Below are 23,105 nucleotides of genomic sequence, written 5' to 3' on the forward strand. Positions count from 1 at the left end.
TTTTTACATTACATGTGGTTGTTTTAACATGATAGTTCAAGCTTTTCAGAAGTATTTCTCAAGTTCTCTATAATTTCATCCAGTGTAGAAAGCCCAATTCGGTAAGCATATTTTTCTCTTTATATTCTGCAACAGTTTGACTTACAGTTTACAAGGCAAAATCAGAGTTTTGCAGTCTGTTTGAACACTTTATTATGATTTTGTTCTTGACAAAGTTTACATTTGTACACATTTCTATTGTTAAATGCCAGTTCATGTATTTCCACGTATCTTATTATTGTTTATGTTAGGCATTAAATTTCAGATTGTATCTTGACCATTGCAACACAAGCTTCAGTTTGACAAGTGTCTTCATTTGCTTCAGTTATAAGTTGTTTGGTTATGAATATTCAATCCTTTGGACTCTAGAGACTTTAAAAGTATGACGAAACTCCTTGGTGTTTAAGTAAATGCCAAGGCAGCCACAGTAAAGATTATAAAATTGAAAAACACTAAGGACAAGATTTGTATCTTTTTCTAAAAATTATTAATTGATTGAATGACTTTTTGGGCAAAAGTTACATAGAAGCCTACAGTAACCAAATGTTTCATCATTTTTTAAAAGAGGTTTTTGCATATAACTCAACATCGTGAATGTATATTTAGTGCAATGGGAAAGTTTTAGTTGTCAAGTACAAAAGAAACTGAAGTTATTGCTGCCTAACCACCATAAAATGTTCACCTAATTAAGGACCATTTTGAAAACGTCTAGCGTTACGGAGACCCAAAATGTTAGACCCCTATAAAGCTCAGCCTTATAGTTGTTAGAAGTAGACTGAATGTATACAGTCCAGAGAGGTACAGGCACTTTTGAATGGCTACAGACAGGCATGCTACACTCGACTTTAGTTCATTTGAGAATGTGCGCAACATTTCTGTCCGCGCGATGAAATGTGCACTTGAGTTTTCATTTTTAAAGGTCAAAATTTAGCGTTTTAGCTTCCAATTTCTTACGAGGATAATACCTTTTTTTTCAAGGGAAATAAAGTCCAACATTCATCAAAACATCAAATACATCCCTTAGAAATTGGTGGCACGCTGCGGAAATTTTTCCACCATTTCAACACATTGTCATTGAACATCAATGCTGGTTTTAAACATGTTAAATTTCACTCTACAAATAATAACTTTTTGGTCTAAAGGCCCTACTAGTACTACTACACAATGTAGGCCTACCTTGTGTCATACTCATCTGCTCATGGTGCATATAAAATTATTTTGAAACATTTTGTGTGGTAATGTATTAGCTGATAGACGAGACCAAGACATATTGAGACTTGGAGACAGCATCACCGATGGCGATGACAAAGGCAATGACAAAGGCGACGCATCAAGCACCACCACAATCTCAAAGCGGAGCTTGAAGCGTCCCATGCGCTTCCAAAGCCCAGACAGTGATGAAGATAGTGCAACTGCAACCACAACCAAAGTTTAAATCGAAATAGTATGTTATCTACCATCTGTCAATAATGATCAGGTAATTTTATAGCAATGATGGAAAATGTACTAGGGCCTAGAAAGTGTATGAAATTGCTCAACTTCCATTTCTGTTAACACATCCATTTCAGGTTAAAAAATCGAAAAAGGGAAATCAGACCAAAAATCATTTTACAGCTGAAGTTCAAGCAACATTTCAAGACATAAATATGAAGTATGTGAAGGAGGCAGCACGCAACAAACTTTCAAATGAAAGGAAGTTGCACAATCGGTTACTCATTAAAAAGTAGGAAGTGGCAGTACACTCTTTACTTGTGTTATTCTTTAATTGGGGCTTTAAAATGACCGTACACCCTTTGGTAATTGCTCCAAAAATGAATGGTGATAAAAACTTGCATGGAAAGACACACTGCAGCTGTTGATAGTGTACGACAACTTTCGATCATTTTTCAGACCCTAAATATTGAATCTGAGAAACATGCCTAACGTTCTCAGAATGTGTATTTCAACTATGGACCTTGTGTGAACATAACCGCTCCAGTTTTTCCATGATATCTATATAACTCTATCACCTTTTCACGTGAAGTTAACACAGGTTAGTTTTATGATATATATCTAAAATTTTATAGAATTGAAACAAACTTGGGTTCCAAATACAAAAAAAAAATAAAATAAAAGTGGAACAACGAGCAAGTCTTGAGCAATAAACCACAAGGGAAAGTGACCGGGTAATTTTACATTCAATATTGGTGTGATCAAAGAAAAATTGAGTGCAAGTTTTAAGAGGTGTAAAAAAATGTATTTCAATTTATATCGGGTTGAACGGGTTGATACACGTAATGTACATACATGTACATCTGTATTTCATTCAACGTGCTGTACGTTTAACTTATTACTTTGATACTTGAATTATTTGTATGTGTTATATTTTATTATGTAAATTTGATGTTATTTTGTTTGAGATACTTGCCATGACAATAATTTGCATAAGAAATAATGGAATTTATATAGCTACATAACCAAACGTGCTCATCCACATTGCCTAGAACGATGCCTGTTTAGACTACCAATCTTGCTGACACTTATTAGTCAGATTTGTACAAATATTTTTTATTTTTAGGTGATCGGGCCAACAGCCCGGAACACCTCTTATTTTTTATTATTTTTTTAGGTGTTCGGAGCAGAGCATAGCTCTGGACACCTTTTGTTATTGTTCGGTTTTATTTTTTTTTACTTCTTCATCTTCTCTCCGTCCCTTGTCCTCTAACAAAAGCACACTTTCAAAACTCGTATGAATTTGAAACTTTGCACAGAGTTAGATATGCATTAGGAGTGGAATACTGGTTACGTCATGATCACGTCATCCATTCTTGAGGTATTAAAATTCAAAGTTTATTATTTTAAAAAACCATAAATTTTGATCCACATGATGGATTCTTACAATCGATGCATCATCGGAAAGGTCGTTAAAAACTCCGTAAACGCCTAGCAGACATGACCCCATTTTGATCTTGTCTTCCTGTTCAAACCGAGGTTGAAAATTCCACAATTCAAATGTAAAGAACTACGAAATTCCCCCAATAGTTGCACGTAAAGATTTGATGTGTACATTGTATGCGGTTCAGTCACGCGGTTTTGGGGTGTATGGACGTGTGCATTATGTAGGCCTTCATTGGTGGCGCGGTTCCAGGTTCTGTGCCATGCGGCATATAATTTTTATGCATTGAGCTGGGTACATGGCAGAACGCTGCAAAAACGACTTACGCTCAATCTTCGGTGTGAAATTGTTCAAACTTTGCACTTGTGATGGCTTAGTGGTCAATGTGGAATTGAAGACGAAGTTTCGCTGAGATGGCCACCTACTTCAGCGATTCATGGGACTTTTAATGATGTGAGAAAATAACTGTAGAAAGAGACGAACATTGGTCATGATCGATCGTCCACTTTCGCCGAACTCACGGCAGTATGACAAGAACAAACAAAAGCACACTTCCCAAACTCGTATGAATTTGCAAATTCGCACATAGTAAGATATGCATAGAAGTGGAATTCTGTTTTAGTTACGGCATGATGACGTCATACATTCTTGAGTTATAAACATACAAAGTTTATTAATTAAAAAAATCATAACTTTTGATCTACGTGATGGAATCTTACAATCAATGCATCATCGAAAACGGTCGTGAACAACTCTGTAAACGCCTCGTAGACATGACCCCTACGTCCATACTGCGTTGATTACTATGGTTCTCGTCCTATCATTGAAGTTAAGCAACATTTTGGCCAGTCAGTACTTGGGTGGGAAATCCGCTTGGTTAGTTAATGTTTTTTGCTTATTTTTTATATAAATAGCTCCGTTTATAGCATTTTCAACAAACATTTCCATTCCGGTTAGTTAGTCTCTTCTCCAGTCGTCAAAATTCACAAGTTATGTCCTCAAACACAATAGCTATTTAGACAATATATAGACCTACATCATATGAAGGGCTTTTCGTACGTTTTTGTATGTTTCCAAGGCGTTTCAATATTCAACGAACACATTCTTCCGGTTAGTCTCTTCTCCAGTCGTCATTACTCATCAGCTCCTATTTCCTTAACCACAAAAGCTATTTTGACAATCTATACATCATATGAAAGGGCTTTACGTACTTCACCAAAATGGGTATGTTGGTGACCTTCTCTTGACCTTTTGACCTGTCTAAACCGGAAGTGCATGTAAAATGCTTTGAATGTGCGTTACTTCTTGGAATTGTTGCTTTGTAATTTCCACAAGGCTTTTACATACCAAAAGAGTGCGGCCCCATTTGCTGTTCAAGATCCAACGTCCCATTGCGCATGTGATCAAAATCAATGCATCATCACCCCGCAAAAAACTTCGTTGAATCAACAAAACAAAACAAGGACGAAAACAATCTTATGTTATACAGTAAAATAATCTTTATATCAATCCAAGCTATCGTAATGGCGTCATTTTGGTCAAATAAAGCCTACACGTTGTGTTGTTTTCGGTAAACAATCTAACATTTCCGAGGAACTAAATGCTTCGCAGACCATGCTGTCTTTGGTCAAGGTGGAAACGCGTGATGCACTGCGCTATTTCGACAATAGAGGGCCTTCTAGCATTCAATGTTTCTTGCCTTAGTTATAGAATGCAAAGTAAAAAGACTACGAGCCTTTATTGGAGACTATGTGACTGCATGCTGCGTGCGTTGTATATTGTGATCGCGGAGTGGTGTTGGTCTGTGTTTTGCGGCACTTTGTAGTGATTTTTTTCGATGATTATCTAAACCATTTTCAACCGTAAAGGTAGTCCGCGCGCCCGTCGGACAACTTGATTGACACTTTTACGTCAATGCATCGGCAACTGACACCTTAATGTCGGCGAGTCACGCAAGCTCTGTGTCATTTTGAGATGGCCAATCACGAATCGAGAATTGTGGTGAGCGTTCACCAACTGGCCAAGCCAGCGGGTAGCGGCGATCATAATTTGTTGTAAAACCAGAAATAGTCGGGGCGGGACTACGCAATTTGAAATAGTTTGAACTACAAACAAGTTCGGGGATAGACAAAAACAGGTTGAAATGTAACCCTTTTAAACTGTCAGTCTAAGGTATATATATTTCTGCCTCCAAAAAGCTGTGTCAAGTAACTGCAAGAAACCTGAGCAAGTATATAGGCCTACAAGTAGGGTATACAGATTTGTATCTGCTATCCATAAAGCATCAGACATCACCAAAAAATCTTACAGTAGCCTGTGGCTTTATGTGATGATGCAAAGAGCTAGTTTAATGTAACTTGCACATACATGTGAACGTAGTTTTTAATCAAAAGGTAACACAATTGGTCATTCCGTGTCAGTTCAACACGCTTTTGGACCTGAGCATCAAGGATTAAAAATCAAATTTGGTGTGCTGATGGGACTCAATGAGAACACCCAGAACAATTTTTTTTGTCGGTTGGTTGATTTTCTTTTTTAGATTTTGACTAATTAAAATGACTTGCCATGTTTGGACAATTATATCTCCAAAAGTTAAGCACCTAACATAATTTTAAAGCTCTTGAAATGGCCTGCATTTGATAACATGTAATCAAAACTATACCACACACCACACCTTTGGACCGGCGCGATGACACGCATGACAGGCAGCGGCCTTTGCTCCGATATTTCCTTCTTTTAATGTCCATTCCTGTCCTAGTTCCAAGTTGTTTCGTATTCCATCATCAAGTATCGTCAGTGTTTACTTCGAGTGTGCCGCTGGGTGAACTATAGGAAGGAATACTGACTTTTTGAATCAATTTTGCAATCTTGAGTCATCGAAATGCACCTCCACGTTGTTCACCATGTGTACAACACTGTACTTGCGTTAGGCATATTGAACAGTGTAGCTGGTACCCAGCAATGCGATGCAGCAAGTGGCCAACATCGTGTACCAGTCCAATATGGCCGATGCAATAAAGCACCACAGAATCACTGTAACCGTCATCAATATTCACGTTCTGAACTCCTCAAACTCAGGCCAACAATCAACTGAATTAACTCTTGAATTATTGTGTACATTGGAGTCTCACAACATTTGTAAAATTAAACGAAGGCAAAGAAGGCAAACTACACGGGGGACTAGAGCGGGTAAGTGTGGTACTCGCCGTCATAATTGATAACAAACGTGGACTACTTATGAAAAACTATGACGATGGACGATCTTATGGTATTTGCCCGTCTAATTTGATCCGACTAGCGAAAGATAATTGACATCAAGTGCAACCAATAAAAACACCCAGTCTTATTCTGATCATCGCAAGATCCCTTGTTCAACGCATTGATGAACTCCAAATGATTCTTAATTCCAATCATACCGAGATCGCTGCTATCACCTAAACATGGTTTCCATCAAGTGTCAACCCATGTTATTTTGATGTTCCAGGCTACACCTTAGTCAGTAAACCCTGGACGACCAAACGAGGGGGTGGTGTCGCCTTTTACCTACATGAATGTATTCAGTTTAGAAACCTGCCGGTCTTCCCAGAACAGTAAGTGGACTACTAATATGTGTCGTGTATCATCCGCCACCATCACCACATGATGCTCTGCTTATTGATCATCTTTCTACCTCACTGGAATCCAAATATCCATCTTCGGGTGTTGTAATACTGGGGGATTTCAATCAACTAAATATAGATCAATTGTGTCGTTTAACTGGTCTTGGTCAGACTGTTAACACCCCGACCCGAGGTCAAGCCATTTTGGACAAAATCCTAACGAACATGCAACACCACTACCGAATTCCGCAAATAACTTCACCAATTGGTTTAAGTGACTTAACTCGGTTCTCTGGATTCCATTGGAAGCTGACAAGAAACAAAACACCTTTCATCAGAAGATTGTTCGTCCAATTAGAGAATAAAAGGAACTTTGGACAATGGATCACTGAATGCGATTGGAACGGTGTCCAATCGGCACCATCTACATCTACTAAAACTTACGCCTTTTACCAAACTGTTCAAAGTGCCTTGGATCAGTTTCTCCCAACAAAGAACGTCTCAGTCCATTGTAATGACAAGCCGTGGATAACACCTGATCTCAAGTCGCTCATAGTTAAACGACAGAAAGCCTTTAACAGTGGCAAACTTTTCTTGTGCAGGTTACTACGCAACAAGGTGGTTAGACTCATTAAACAAGCCAAACTTGCTTTTTATAACTGCAGTGTGGCCAGACTTAAATCCACCAACTCAAAACAATGGCACCGTGTCATCCAGAATAAAGACAAAAGACATTCCGGCTCAGGATCATGCTCGTTTACCTGCATACTTGCCGTCAGATTCACCACCTCCTACCATCACCCCTGAGAAACTGAATAAAATCAAAATCGGCAAGAGTGGAGGTCCTGACTGCATCCTCCCCGTCTCATCAACGACTTTGCATACGAACTTTGTTTTCCATTAACAAATATTTTTAACTATTCAATGCGTGAGGGAATTGTTCCTGTCTTACATCGTTCCTATACCTAAGTCTAATCCTCCCAAGATGAACAATTTACGCCCAATTTCACTCACATGTATTTTTGCCAAAATATTTGAAGATTTTGTGGTTGATTGGATACTTGAAGACATCAGAATGCTTATTGACAAACATCAGTTTGGGTCATTGAAAGGTTCTTCAACTGCACATTATTTAGTCAAACTTTTGGATGACATTCAAAAGGCCGATGATGTTCCTAAGCATTCTGCTGCCTTGATTACTACTGATTTTAGTAAAGCTTTTGATCGTATTGACCATCACATTTTAATTGAAAGTTCATACATTTAGGTGTGAGAACCTCTATTTTACAATGGATTTGTAGTTTTTTATATTCTCGTTCACAGGCAGTGCGGTATAATGGGACACTTCCAAACTGGGAAACCGTTAAAGCCGGTGTCCCACACGGTACCAAAATTGGACCGATTTAGTCACTGATCAAAAGGTTACTCACTTTAAGTATTTAGATGACATGACTCTTAGCCAGTCTTTAAAAAACTCTGAGAATGCTATTGGTTTGCAAAACGAATTAGACTGTCCCCAACAGTGGGTCTCTGGGTAGATCAAAAAGGCACACCCTCACATTTTGTATGTCAATAAAGTAGGCTTTACAAAAAAAGCTCATGTGGTTTTTAATCCTCAGGAAATTACATCAAATACAAACAACTTTTTAAACGCAGAATAATAATTATTGTGTAATAAACCCTTGTGAATATATTTTATATCACCCCCCCCAAAAAAAAAAAAAAATTAAAAAATAATAATAATAGTAATAATGATAGTAAAAATAATAACGATAAATACAATTGAACGTTTACTCCCTGTATATAAAAACCTGTAAAGTGAAACAGGCCAATGATATGATGTCAATAGGCCTCTCTTAATATTTATGCATCAGGTGCGTCACAATGCTATCCCAAAACGGACGATAGGCGCAGCCACTGCAGTGATCGGGGACTTGCGCCCATAACCTTCTTGGGGTAAGAATGATAACGCCATGCATATATATTAAGGAAGGTGTATTTGTGGAGGTGGTTGTTGTTTTAGAAAAGACCTATAAATTCAATACAACCAATGAACTACATTTGTTTTACATTACCTTTTATACAAGGGCAACTTAATATAGATAAATGTTATCAATTTGTTCGTCTTCGCCTTCTCATTTAGTAACGCTACAAACATGTCAGGTGGGCGTTTTTACCCCATGTGCGTTAAGGTAATAATACTGCCCTCGGTAGGCAGTCGATCGATTTCCTAGCCCAAAGCCCCACTCATTTGCGCATAGTCTTGGTTCCAAGACCATTGGTGTTGCGCGGTCACACACAACCAACGTTCCAATTATGCAAAAACTGTACAAGCTTGTAATGAACGAAAGCTAGCAGGCGCTCTGTTTCTCTGATTTCCGGATCTCACCATGTCTGTGCTCACCAAGGTCTTGGATATTTGCAAATTGAAGGCTTGGCCAGACTTTGTAATGTATGCAATATTCATATCATGTGACGACTTGAAGATGACTATTCAAACTAGATCGAGTCAAAAGTCAATATGACCGGCGCTCTATTTTTTAATAATCTTTGCATTTAAAGTGATTCCGTGGTCATATTAGGCCTGTTAGAACGAAAACAGTGAAATTTCAAGTATAGACTACCCATTCAGATTATTCAGATTGGGAATTGTAAATAATGGTCAAAAATCGAACGAATAATTAGCATTCAGAGAGTCCGTTATGGCCCCACGGCGTGGAGCATTCGGAACGTAAGCCTTATGGAATATCACGTACCGCCCATGCCGTGTCTCGTGGGAGTTGGAGGTGTTAAATCCTGGGAGCTATGAACTCCCAGCTTGTGGGTGTCGAATCCATTGTTTCTCATGATTGCAACGTTCCAATATGCTCCATTTTGTTTCATGGCCCCCTAATTTATTTTTGTTATGAGTTTTCAGGTAATGTTGATGTCAAAACGTCACATACCACATTTTGTTATATTGACAGTGTCATTGTGGGAGTAGCTTAAACAAATTATGAGAATTTTTTTATAAATAAAAGGTTGAAATAAAAAAAATGTTAAAACAGAATTCCCTCATTTTTTAATTCTGTGAATGAAGAGTTATTTTTGAGGTAATTATTAAGTTGGGCAACTAGCGGAATTTATGACCCGACTATAGTCGCCTCAAATAACTGCGACTTCGATATTAGTCGCGAAACTAACTCATCGTGACATATAGTTTGCCGAAGGGGCATCTGAAATGATTGAAAGATTGTGTCACTGACGTCTACATGGTTGTTTTGTAAAAGGTTTTTGTGAATAGTCATGAGCGACAAAAGTGGTTATACCAAGCAGGAATTTAATCACGACTACTTTTATCGTACGTAGTCTTAGCCGCACAATTAACCAAGTGAGTTGAATAGCAGTAGTCGCCACTCGACAAGCAATCAAAATTCACAATTTCTCATGAGTTGTTCCAAAAGATATGGTTACGACTTCATTCCAAAAGATATCATATGGTTGCGTTCCAAGCTATGCAGCTACTCGGCTACGTTTACGTTCCAAGATACGCTTAAGTCTACGTTCCTTCAAGTTACACTATAATATCAAAAGGTACGCTTTCAAGCCCGAGTCAAGCTACTCTTACGTTCCAAGATACGCAGCTACGTTTACGTTCCAAGATGCTATGCTTACGTTCCAAGATATGCTTACGTTCCAAAAGCTATGTCAACGTTCCAAGCTACGCAGCTACTCAGCTGCGCTTACTTTCCTAGATCTGCTTACGTTCAGTCAAGTTACGCTATAGTATCAAAAGGTACGCTTTCGATCCCATGTGAGGTTACACTTATGTTTCAAGATCGTAGCTATGTTTACGTTCCAAGATATGCTTACGCTCCAAAAGATAATGTTTTGTTCCAAGCTACGCAGCTACTCAGCTAAGCTTAAACACTCCAAGGTATGTTTAGGTTACGCTATAATATCAAAAGGTACGCTTTTAATCCCGAGTCAAGCTGTGCTTACGTTCCAAGATCTGCAGCTATGCTTACGTTTCAAAATGAGTTCTCAAAAGGATGCTTTTGAATCCCTCAAGATTTCCTTCCCCCAAGATTATTAAAACAACTTTCACTGTGAATAACACTACAGGGCCCACCAGTTATCTGTTTGGCAGAAAATACTGTACAGAATTTCTTTACTATCCAAAAACTTAGTTGGGCACTAGCCTCAAGTCTACAACATTTCAAATTTAATTAAAAATTGGTTCAGTAACCAGTCACGTCGGGAGCATAACCCCACGATCATGGCAATGCAGAAGTCTGTATCTGGATATAAATAGAAAGGTTTGTGGTGTTACCGCAAACCTTAATTCTACATGTTTATCGTATTTCCACCATGCAAAGTTTAAAATCCTACTGATCTGGATATTATTATACTCCGATAAAAACGTTAACCCACATACACATTCAGAGTAAAGCAAAAGTCATGCAACGCACTTACTGCATGCATTGTACACTGCATGCACAACATTGATTATTATTCATGAGCCAACCGCTGCACAGCCTCTGATTGGCTCCACCGGAAAGTCGGGGGAGATTTGCCGAAAAACAATAAAAAAGTTAAGACCCGTCGTTGCAAATATTCAAGACCATGGTGAGATCTAAATCAGAGAAACAGAGCGCCCGCTAGCGTTCGTTCATTACAAGCGTGTACAGTTTTTGCCGTGCATAGTGACCGCGCAACACCAATGGTCTTGGAACCAAGATTAATTTGCGCACAGCGTTGAACTCCCTCGGGATCTTTGAAGCATATCTATTGGAAGGTGGATTGCCTTTTACTATTTTTCTGCAAGCCCCCCATCGGGTCATATCATATCTGTCTCGTTTTGGCTGCTTCTCAAGCAAACTCGTCACAGCAGTACCACGTATCTAAACGCCACAAACAAGAATGAATGATTTAGATAAATCTCCATCAATTATGTTCCCATGTGTTTTGATAAAAAGGGCAAAACATACGGTTGTAGGTCAGTGTCATCAAAAAGTTCCATCCTGATATTGGGTCACCTTAAGAGTAGGGAAAACTGAAGCCAATATTTTCCACTAATAATAACCTCTTCTTTAGTGGCTACTGCGCTACACATTTGTTTGGATCATCGAAAATAAAAGTAAAAAGTTACCTGGAATCATGTTCTCACACAACCAAGACTTATGGTACCACTCATGATACCGACATGAGTCGTTCAGTGCGCACTGAACCATCTCACCACCCTTACGTGTATGGCACCTTACAATACAAGTAAGTGCCATCGCCTTCACACTCCTCACTGCAAAACCAGTCGGAAGTTGGTGCCTCGTGAAGGTTGACACATGACAGGTGGTACCATGTGAAGGGGCAACGGTTGCTGCAACACTGGATCATGGCATCTTCTTTTTCTGTGCACAAACTATTTTATCTGATACTAGTAAATGTCGCCAATAAAATTAAAATCTCGCAAAACATTGGAACAATTAACAACAATACATTATAAGAACAGTAATATAGTGCGCCGGCATCCACTTCAAGTGGTGCTCATGGCACAAGGAAGAAAACACAATGAATGTATTGACTTTCAGTACCTTCATCACAGACACGAAACCCGTATGACTGTGAGTGGGCGATATTGACGTCGAGGCACTTGCCCTTTGCACCCATCCAGCAGAAATCTACAGTTTTCTAGACTAGCTTTCGGAGAAATTCAACCTTCTCGGTCATTCTACCCGTTTGTGGGAACTGGGCTGGCACATCAGACAGGTTCTCCAGTTGGGTGACTGTCTTTGCATAAAGGGTGACATATGCCTCTGTCGTGAACTTTAAAAAAATTAAATAATTGTTTAATAGATTATGAGAACTGGGTGATAGATATGGATGCAGAAGAGGGAGTGTAAGCTGTCGTTGAAGTTTTACAGCTGAAATGATCTTACCTTTATTAAATCCCAAACATGCTGCAGGTTGTTCTTGACGGCCGTGTTCATGGATTTATGATTGTAAAACACCTCCAAGTGGGTAAGGCTCCCTCTGGACGTCGTACTGCTTCCACTGTACAGCATGTTTATTGTATCCTGTAAGATTGAAAGAACGAACGCAAATTGCTCATTATTTACCTCATGATTTTCTTGCACAGAGTCATATATTATTGTGTCAATATGTGGACAAATGTTCAAAATAGCTCAAAAAGCGCTATCAATCCCTTAACTGCAGTAGCAGTATCTCCTTGTGGAATTCCTGGGGAGTTTCCACTACACCTTGCAGCTGGCTTCTTTTTGTTTCCCCATTGGCTCGGGCCCTGGTCGCATGAACCATTCTCTCTATGCTTACACCGTCTCCACTACAGAGAATTGGGAGCACTTCCCCATTGGGTTCCGGCTCATAGTAGCTTTGATCAAGGCTGTTCCCCGGCCCGGTTCGCTTTGCACACGCAAGCAGTGCATACACAAAAATGTACATTACCATACATTGTACAGCAAGAACAGTATAGTGAGTCGTGAGTACGGTCGTGTCTTTCTACTTTCAACCTCGCACACGTGGCTCAAACAACAGCCTTGATGGGTTTGTAAAGCTTTATCGGAATTCCGATAAAAGGGTATTCATGATGTGGGCGTGTCATTCTAAACATTGTCCAATCACAGGCGCAATTGAGAATGACGTATTACTGCTAGCAATCATGCCACGCCCTTGTGTATGTGTGTGTACGCTAGCTGTATAACATGTACTGTACTACGTGTTTTTTATAGATGTGCCGGGAGCGTGGTGTATCACGTTTAGCTATGATTGTAAGGGGTCTGAATGCGCTGCCGGACAGGTGAGCCGGACAAGACTCACCCGGTCGGTAATGATATTGAACAACTTCGAACAACTTCCGTTGTCTTGCGTTTCATTATAACACGAGGGATAGCATCATAGTTACATCGTAGCTGGTAGATTTGTCCCTGAATTGGAAGCTGCTGTACTATTAGTGTAACCTTGTAGTGTAGTACTAGTATGGCAAGAGTTAGTTTATGAAATTGAACTTCACTTGTAGTTGTTGTTCAGCCCATTTCAGCCACACGCCATCTTCTACCATCTTGTATGTTTTTGACAACACATATTCTCGATCCCCAACTTTGATTTACCGCGAGCCACGTAATAAATAACATATGTCTACATTAAGACAAAATAAACAGCTGGGTTTCTTTATCTCATCTGGTCTGTGTTTGTGCTTCAATGGGATGGGTTGCGTTGTACTGTACATATTATGCCCAACACCTAAGAATTCTTACCAAGTAGCCATCTTGCCGGAAACCCATGACACCTGGATACTGTTTTAACCTTTCTCAAACACATTTCACATGGTCTAATTTTCTTCCTTCCATTTCTCAACCCATGATTGATATTTTGTTTAAATTTTTTTTAGTTGTGTTGCAAATTATACACCACTGATTTCCAGCGACTTACAGTTTCGTTTTACTAGTAGGGATTTCTCCCTCGCCCGCCGCCATTGCAACTACAGCCACGAGCACATGTGTGCGAGTGCTTGCAGAACGTTGTGATTGACATCGCAGCGAGAGTTTATAGGTCAACCAACAACCAACGAGAACAGGTTGTTAGTATACATTAGCATAATGAGCTCCGCCCTAAATTTTGGCAGTTACAAAACCATCAAGGCGCTACTTAGAAAGTACCCCTGTACCCGCGTAAGTGTACCGTATACAGATGGTACATGTACAGTACGTATGTGTACACTGTACACGTATGCACTGTGTTATGTATGGGGGTGCGCTGGCGGAATTCAGTGATGGGGACTGGGATTTTGCAGATCGCGGATGGCTGTAGCGCCTTGATCAAGGCTAGGCTCATAGGAGTGAAGATGTTTCATTATCTTAATAACGCCAGCAGTTGATGAGGGGTTAGCCTCAAGGACTCCTAAGTTTACCCGATTAAACATAGTTGGCAAATAATTAATATGCAATAAACAAAATGGGCTGGCTCTATGTTAAAGACAAAGGACACTATTGGTAATGATCACAGACCAGTCTTCTAACTAGGTGTATCTCAGCATTATGCATAAAATTACAAACCTGTGACAAATTGAGCTCAATTGGTTGTCAAAGTTGCGAGATGATAATAAAATAAAAAAAACACCCTTGTCACACGAAGTTGTGTGCGTTTAAAAGGTTGATTTCGAGACCTCAATTTTCAAAGCTGAGGTCTCGACATCAAATTAATGGAAAATTACTTCTTTCTCGAAAACTACTCTACTTCAGAGGGAGCCATTTCTCACAATGTTTTATACTACCAACCTCTCCTCATTAGTACTTTTTTGGAGTCTCCATCTCCATCTCCATTGGTTTAGTCAGCAAAATATCCTGCCGGATACATCTACGCTAACTTGCGCACTGCGTGTGGAAATAGACTACTACATGTATTTGTTGTTGCTTATATGTCCCTTGAATTTAGCTAGGGTTGTGCTGTTCACAGCAGCCGACGAGAATGAGTTCCAGAGTTTAACAGTTGATAAGAAGAATGAATCTTTGAAGGCCCGGGCTTTATGGCTGACTTGAGTGAACTTTTGGCTGTTTCCCCTTGTATCCCTGGTGTTGGGCTGAACATAGTTGTGAAGTGGAATGTGAACCAAACCATTTTTCATCTTGTAGAGCATACATAATTTCTGTTGATTTCTTCTGTTCTGTAGTGTGTCCCATCCCAAGTCATCTAGAAGTTTAGTAACAGTTCCCGTATCCCTTTTGTAGTTTCCTGTGCAAAACCTTGCTGCTTGGCGTAAGCAGTTGATTTCACTTCACTGTTACAGCTCCACAAATTCCTGCGGATAACATTCTGCACTCTTTGAGCTTTCTTGATGGACTCCTGAACATGGATGTTCCAGCTGAGGGTATTAGATATATGAACACCAAGGTATTTTTGAGATGAGACGCTGTCCAAGACTTGATTGCAAAATGTGTATTCATGCTGGGGTGGGTTTCTCTTGCCTATGGTCATGGTGCAGCACTTGCTTGGATTAAAGTTCATTAACCAAGTGTCTTGCCAGGTTTCCAAGAGTTTCAGGTCGTTCTGCAAGGTGCTGGTGTCCCCGTTGGTAGCAATTGGGGTGTAAAGCAAGCAGTCATCTGCAAAAAGCCTGGTCTGAGAGGTGATGTTGTTTGGCAGGTCGTTGATGTACAACAAAAACAAAAGTGGACCAGTGACAGTGCCTTGTGGGTTATTTACCATTACGGTGTTTATAAACAGTAAATTTGCTCTCTAGTTTTAACATTAAAAACACTGAACTTACCACATCGCGCTTCTTGGCCATGTCAGCAGTGTTAGTCATGACAGGGAGCTGGTCAAAGATCTTCATGACGAGGAATACCATGAGGTTGTTCAGATTTCTGTACTTCTCATGGAGACGCGGAACGTCTGGGATCAGTTGACACGCAGGGGTGGTTCTTGTGTCTTTCAGGTGAAGGGTTGGCACTCTGTTTTTGTGGGCAAAGGACCGAGCCCAGAGCAGAAAATCTGCTTTTCGGTCCTTGCTCTGGTGTTTAGTGTGGGTTGATTTGGACATTGTCCCAACAAACACCAAAACCACTATCATCTCTGTGGGAAAGCCGGTACTTTCCCTTTTTTCTTTGATCCTTAGACTGTGGGAGAAAAGACTTTAAGTTTGTTAATGGGAGTGCATCATCATATAACTGTTATATCAATTTATTGTACTAGTGTCCATCCGCCCATCTCGATATTTACTGTGTCTCGTATCTTGCAAGCTTACCTCGACGGAAGTTTTCCACAAGACCAGACTGTTGTCATGGTCAGCAGCGAGGCAATCAATGTGGCCTTGTACAGTTTGCACCCCTTGAGAAATTCCTAGGCCTTTGGGCGTTTGGAACAACTTGTGCGAGCAGCCCTGTCGCCATAGCTCAACACTCAGGGTACCTTGTACAAAGTTGTAGTGGCCTCTTCGATTACATCTCTCCACGCAAATGCTTGCAATCGCTCCATGTTGAGATCCCAACCAAAGATATCGACATCTTCTTGGTTGTGTTTACTCTTAGTAGACACTGTATAAGCCTGAAAATATAAAAAAACAAGCAACTCATTATTACTACTTCCTAATTTATCACCAATGCTTTAGATTCTCCAGTCTTATATCTGATATAGGCCTAATGTTATAATAACCAAAGAAGGACACCCCGGGAAGAAACAAATAAGTAGATGTAACTAATCTCAATAATGACCATAAAATACCTAAAACCCATTAGGCAAACTTAACCCGAAAGAACAGTCAAAAAGTTCTTCGATAAAAAGCAAAGAATCAATACGCAATATGTCAAATTTGTTCCCATCCACTTACTGACTCGGTCCGTCATTGATTAACTCACCACTTGGACGTCATCCATAGCAATCAACGTGTATGACCGTAAACATTGAATCGAAAGTATTTTCAATGATAACTGGTGTCCCCCCCACCCCCCCCCCCCCGCCATCACAACTCCCCCGAGCTCCGCCCAAACCCCCGATATTTGGACTCGTCAATTAACTTCTTAGTGGTCGTTTTGAAGGTTGTCTTCGGCCGCTTTACAATGTATTCGTCAGTGGTCTTGGTTTGATGGAAGTGTCTTTTGGATTCATTTTTTCTTTGGGACGGTGTTGGCATCCAACACTTTTTTACATTAAGAACATAGAATTGTTGTCTATATTTCAATGGCGTAATTACTTTCCCGAAAACCTTTCTGAAACTTTCACAGAGGACCTTATGTTTCTCATATTGGTTTCGGTAAAGGCTGTTTTGGGGCAGTTAACACAATATGAGGAAACAGACATTTTGAAGTGTGGTTTGAGTCTCTCGCCAGCTTGCAAACCCAGACAGATAGATGCTCACCATGAGGGTGCTGGAGCAAGACTGCCTCGTGGCCGGCCACGAGGAGATAATCTCTGATCACTCTGGCCGCGGGTACGCCTGAGTGGTTCATGAACACCAGACAGGTTGGTCAGTACACAATGGACTCTTCCGAGTCACTTCGCAGCTTCATTCAACGTGTATTCCTCAAAAGGGTATATTGTTCGTTGAGATACAAATTAATAATAATACTTAAGGACTTGAAAAACAAAAATCAATATTACGAGAATGTCAATTTTAATGTGAAATCAATATTTTGGTAAAAGTTAATTACCGCTAAGGACAACATCTTCCGTCCATTTTTTATATAAAATATTTTAGAGACAAACAATCAAACAATCGTCAAAATTACTCCTTGGTCCCAACAAAAACATTTGCTTTAATTCATAATCATCTGATCATATCACAAAGAACAAAATAATAATAAACGATCTTTAGCCAACCAAAACAATAATAACTCAGTCAATAATGATCAACACAGATAATCACTCCAGGAATTTATCTCGAAATTAAAACAAATTCCGTTACTAACTTAAAACCAAACTTATTGCAGAATTTTCGGGTCAAAGCATACTATTGTTTTATGTAGTTATTAGCATATTTTATTTATCAATAAATATTTGTAGTCAACACATGTTAGTTAAAAAAAAATTACCAGCGATTTCGTCGAGCTCAGAACTGGGCAGTTCATCAACCTCTTGCAAATCCTTGTAAAGAGCTCCATAAAGTCTTCAAAGATTTTTACGGCGTATTTTATCAGCTGCCTTGTGCTTTTGCTGTTGGCGGCATCTATTATCTCTCGTACTCCCTCGGTCTGCGAAAAAAGGTCACAGCTATAGTTGGATGTAGTTGGCGCCGTGACACGACGAACGTATACAACGTATACACACACACTTGCGCGATCTACATACATGTAGGAATGCAGTGTGTTGAGACGGATCCATTATTTTCCAGGGCGGGCATAGTCGATTGACGATGCCCCACCGCTGTTTTCGTTGCGACATTTAGTTTTACGTGCTGCGCGCAGTGTCTTCTAAAGAAAGCGCCCTCTCGTGGTCAACTCGGGCGCTTCTACTTGCTTTAATATTACCATATATATATCATGAATGAATATTTAAAAATAGTCCTACGTGATTGGCGGGAGTCCACTCTGCAACATAAGCTCCTACAACGGTCTAGCCAAAGCAAACTCGGCGACAAAAACGATCTCAACATCCATCAAAATTTTTCGTTAGAGTAGAATCTTGTAGAGGAAGACAATATGGGTTTCTTGAAGACACCGTAGCTGATCTGTGGAAGTTTTCATGTCGAAAACTTAGCCATTAAGGGGAAGACGAGATTTCCGAATACACCATCGTGATGAAACCAGACTTGAAAACTCAATGGACAGCACGCAGGTAAGTACTGAACATGGGGGAAACCATGACACATGTGTTACATACAAACAACCGTGGCACATGTGTTACTGTACAATAAGCCATTTTTAAAAACCGCAAGAAGTACGTGACGGGCTTCCTCTCCATGTTGGATCATAGACCCTGTTAATTTCCTCTCTAACCAAACTGGCTAGGTATTGGCTTTTTAGGTCTATAGTAAAGTAATATTAACAATAAATGTTATTGTTAGAATTTTTTAAATAAACACATTTTATTTAAAATTAAATTATACTGGCATAATACCACCATTGCCAGTCGACCAAGAAACAAAGACCAAGAGTCTAAAATTCCTTAACAAATAACTGCCATTTATTTAACCGCCATTGATTTATACATGTACATGTACAAAACCAACAAAACATCGATCGAGTCAGTGACTTTGACCCAAGTCGCCAATTTCACTGACTTGCAACTTGGCTCGAGTGAAAATTACTTGAGTGAGACTTCACTTTTGTGAAAAAAAATTACTTGGTTAAAACTTAACTACACTGACTCTTTGGACTTTGCGTTTGCGGGGCTGAGATTTACAACGGAGACTGCTTATCGTTGGAATTACATTCAGGTGGTGCTCTTTTATGATGCAGGTGAGCTTGAAGAGGTCAGGGTCTTTGCTGAGACTGTTCTTTGCTCCATTGAATCTTCTTAGCAGTAAAATTGAAGGCGGCGTGCATAGATTCCCCGCCCTGCTCACCTAGCAGTCCAAGTCCGCAATGTGTCTGCCGAATGAAGGGTATGCAGTGCTCTTCAAGAATGTGACACTTTGGAGGTACTGTACCATTTGGAAATTCACGTCTGTAGAACCTGAGGAATTGCTTGATGTTCTCATCTGATTAAAATAAAATACGAATGGATACTCAGTATAACATTTTATTTCATCAATTAAATATACAAATATTATTTATCAAATTGTTTGACATGCAAAACAAACGAATTTAGATTAATTTCACTTGCCAAGTAGGGAAACTTCAGGTTCACTGAGGAACTCTGCTGTACTACACAAATTGGGACAATCTGCAAAAAGCTTGAAGATAGTATAAAATTTGTCTACTAATCTGGCTGCTTCTTCAAGTTTGGGAGGGCAAAGCTTTGTTACCTCGTCAGTCACGGCTTGTGTTATATGTCGATGTTATGTGTGTGATTAATAAAAAATGTTGAGATATTATCAAGTGGAAAACTAAATTGCGTAGTACATATTTTGTAGTCTTACCATCAGGCACTTATGCACATGGTTGCCCACAAAGGTGTTGGAGTAATAGGCTTGTCTTCTCACTTTTATCTGCAAAAGCGCATCATCTAATCTTCTCACGAGAAAATTGTGGAAGCTTTTCAGTTGATCAACTTTGGTCCTTTCCAGATCTTCCTACATCAGAAACATAAGTTATAATTTTTTTTAATGAGGTCTTATTAATGTTTAATGAATGTATTTAAATGGCCTGTTAAATATAGATATTTACCTTGATTCTGAGTTCTGTATTAAGTGAGTTCATCTGTTTGTTTACATCAGAGACGACTTGTGATGTGTCGATGAACTTATTGTTGTTGAGAAGTTCGAATACTGCTAATTGATCTTGCAGTTATTCAATTTCATATCTGATGGCAGTTGCTCTGAGCTTGGCTGCATGAACGTCCGACAGTTTGGTAATGTGTAGGTAGTAAGGACCATCTCCAATGTGAGCTGCAGCATCTGACGCAGCAAGATCTAAAGCTATTGCCTAACCAGCCTCTTGCCTTGCTCTTCAAACACGGTGTACAACTTGTACCAGATCCCCAAGCTAATATGAAGACCAGGAGGACATACCTGGGGATAAAAAAACAGGTACTGTAAAAGATAACACAAAAACATGTTATTTTACAATGAACATAGTGTGACATATTTAATAAACTACATACTGAAGAGATTGGGATTGCGAAAAATGGCTTGTGGATTGTGTTGTGGTATAGTTTCGCATTCTTGATAAGGCCTCCATCAGCGATGAACCGGTGACTATCCCTGTGCAGACTCTCAGTCGTTCTCGCTTCACGCGTCTACCTTTCTTTGGCCATATCAGCATTGACAACGTCACACCAGATGCACGGATGGCGACCTTTAAATAAAACCATGAAGAAACGCAACATAAATTCATTTGGCTCATTTCAACTGACACCATTTAATTGGTGAGCAACAAAACGAGTGCCAAACTTGAACCTTCAGAGCCTGTGCAGTTGATGTGAAGTGACGTTTGAATCGGCCAGATCTCTTCATGAGATAGAAGAGAACCGTCATCAAATCTTTGACCTGTTAAAAGCTGTTTAGCCTTGGTGAGACTATCTTTAACAGCCTATTCGAGGCGATGGGATACGCAATGTATCATGACTAACCATGGACGCTCATCATCACAGAGTTTTACCGGGAGACCATTGTTTATTCATGTATCAGAAATAATGAGAACAATTTAAATACATTTTTAATAACTTATTAAAAATTCAGTGAATAGTACAATGGTTGACAGAATTGAAGTTAATGAAATTGCATTAATCGTGTGTGCATTTTTCCAGAAGAAGTCAGTTTACCTAATTTAAAGAAAATATTTTATTTGGCGGCTATATATAATTTCTATTCTTTAAACTAGGTAAATAGCCTCAATCTCAGTCCCTCTGTCCCAAGTAGTAGATGGAAATTAAAAAGCTTTGGGGCATTCTGTATTGTAAATTTTACAATAAAATACACAAATTTCACACTCATCCCACCTGTATTTACAGAAGCTCCATCAGCAGTGGCAGATACCAAGGCCTTACTAGAAATCCGAGGATCCAGGATCCACTTGGTCTCGAGAGTATTCTTCAGGCATTCGTGGAGGTTTGCTGCTGTGACATCTCGAAAAGGATCCACGCCTTCAAGAGCTGCAACAAAGGAAACTGGCATTCCCGCTTTGACAACACGCACCATGACTAACTCCTTCTCATTCGAAGTCTTTCTGGCTTGGGATCCATCACTGAGAATGGAGAAGGCAGGTGACTGATCGATGCAGTATTGATGCTATCTTGGAACGAATAGCTTCCGCCAGTACATCAGTTTCAACCCAACCTACTAAGTAAACTTACTCTGATCCCTCAATAAAGACGAGTAGATGCATTCGTGAGTTTAGGCAGTGGACACTGTTGGTAGTTATTCAAAATAGTTATTATCACAAAACCTTACTTGGTGACGAGTAAAGGGGAGAGGTCGATGGTATAAAACATTGTGAGAAACGGCTCTCTGAAGCGGATTAGTTTTCGGGAAAGAAGTGATTTTCCACGAGTTTGATTTTGAGACAGATTTAGAATTGGAGGTCTCGAAATCTAAACGCACACAACTTCGTGTGACACGTTTTTTTTTCTTTCATTATCTCGCAACTTCGACGACCAATTGAGCTCAAATTTTCACAGGTTTGTTATTTTATGTATATGTTGAGATACAGCACGTGAGAAGACTAATTTTTGACAATTACCAATAGTGTCCACTGCCTTCATGACGGCCTACTTATTATGTGACTGTGTTTACAAAACATAGTAGTACCATAAAGTCAACGTGTGTGTGATGTACACACTGTACACATAATATTTGCGTAAAAAATCGCCCCATAGTCCTTTGCGCATACAGCACGCGACATTTTATATATTTTATATTTTATAACCGCTGGCCAAATTTGCTTGATAACTTATGGGCCACATTAAGTCCTAGGCATTCTGTGATCCCGAAAACCAGTGCCACGGTTGGGAGAATTTGAACACAATCGCACTACGCGGCATGTTTTTTTCAATAAAATTTTCAATACTAGTGACAAGTTGTCCTACATCACATACACTGTGGGCATCCAGCTCAGCACGTGGATGGAGTAATGGAATGAAATGGCATCAATATTGAGTGTGTCGTTGTCATTCGCTAGCCGGCCATAACAAACAAGAGCGGACAACTTGGCAGAGAAAATAAATTGATTACTTAGTCTACCTTGAAGTAGAACTTTTAAAAAAAAAAAAATTACTAAATGTTATATATATCTTTAATCAAGTTCACCTACCTTTGATTGCAGATGTCTTTGGGCAGTATGCTTTGTTACAAAGTTTGTACCGTCAGCAAATGATTGGATGTACGCTGTTGCCGCCCCTCTTATTCTTCCGTCGATCTTTATCCTGTCTATGTGCTTGCTGCACACTTTGCACAACATTTTCACAGCCTTCCATCCTCTTCTTCGACTTCGAAGCCAAATGTCGACAAATCCCACCTCATAAAAGTTGCCAACTGAACTTTGTTGCCTTTCTTCTGTGGTTTGTTT

At 39.6% G+C, this 23,105-nt stretch overlaps 1 pseudogene; it reads right to left on the bottom strand.

Annotated features, from left to right (window-relative positions):
• Positions 1–11,364: 11,364 nt before the first annotated feature.
• LOC139942643 (uncharacterized) lies at positions 11,365–21,739 on the bottom strand (annotated as a pseudogene).
• Between the last annotated feature and the right edge of the window lie 1,366 nt (positions 21,740–23,105).

Source organism: Asterias amurensis, chromosome 10 (assembly GCF_032118995.1).
Source record: "Asterias amurensis chromosome 10, ASM3211899v1".
Taxonomy (NCBI): Eukaryota; Metazoa; Echinodermata; class Asteroidea; order Forcipulatida; family Asteriidae; genus Asterias; species Asterias amurensis.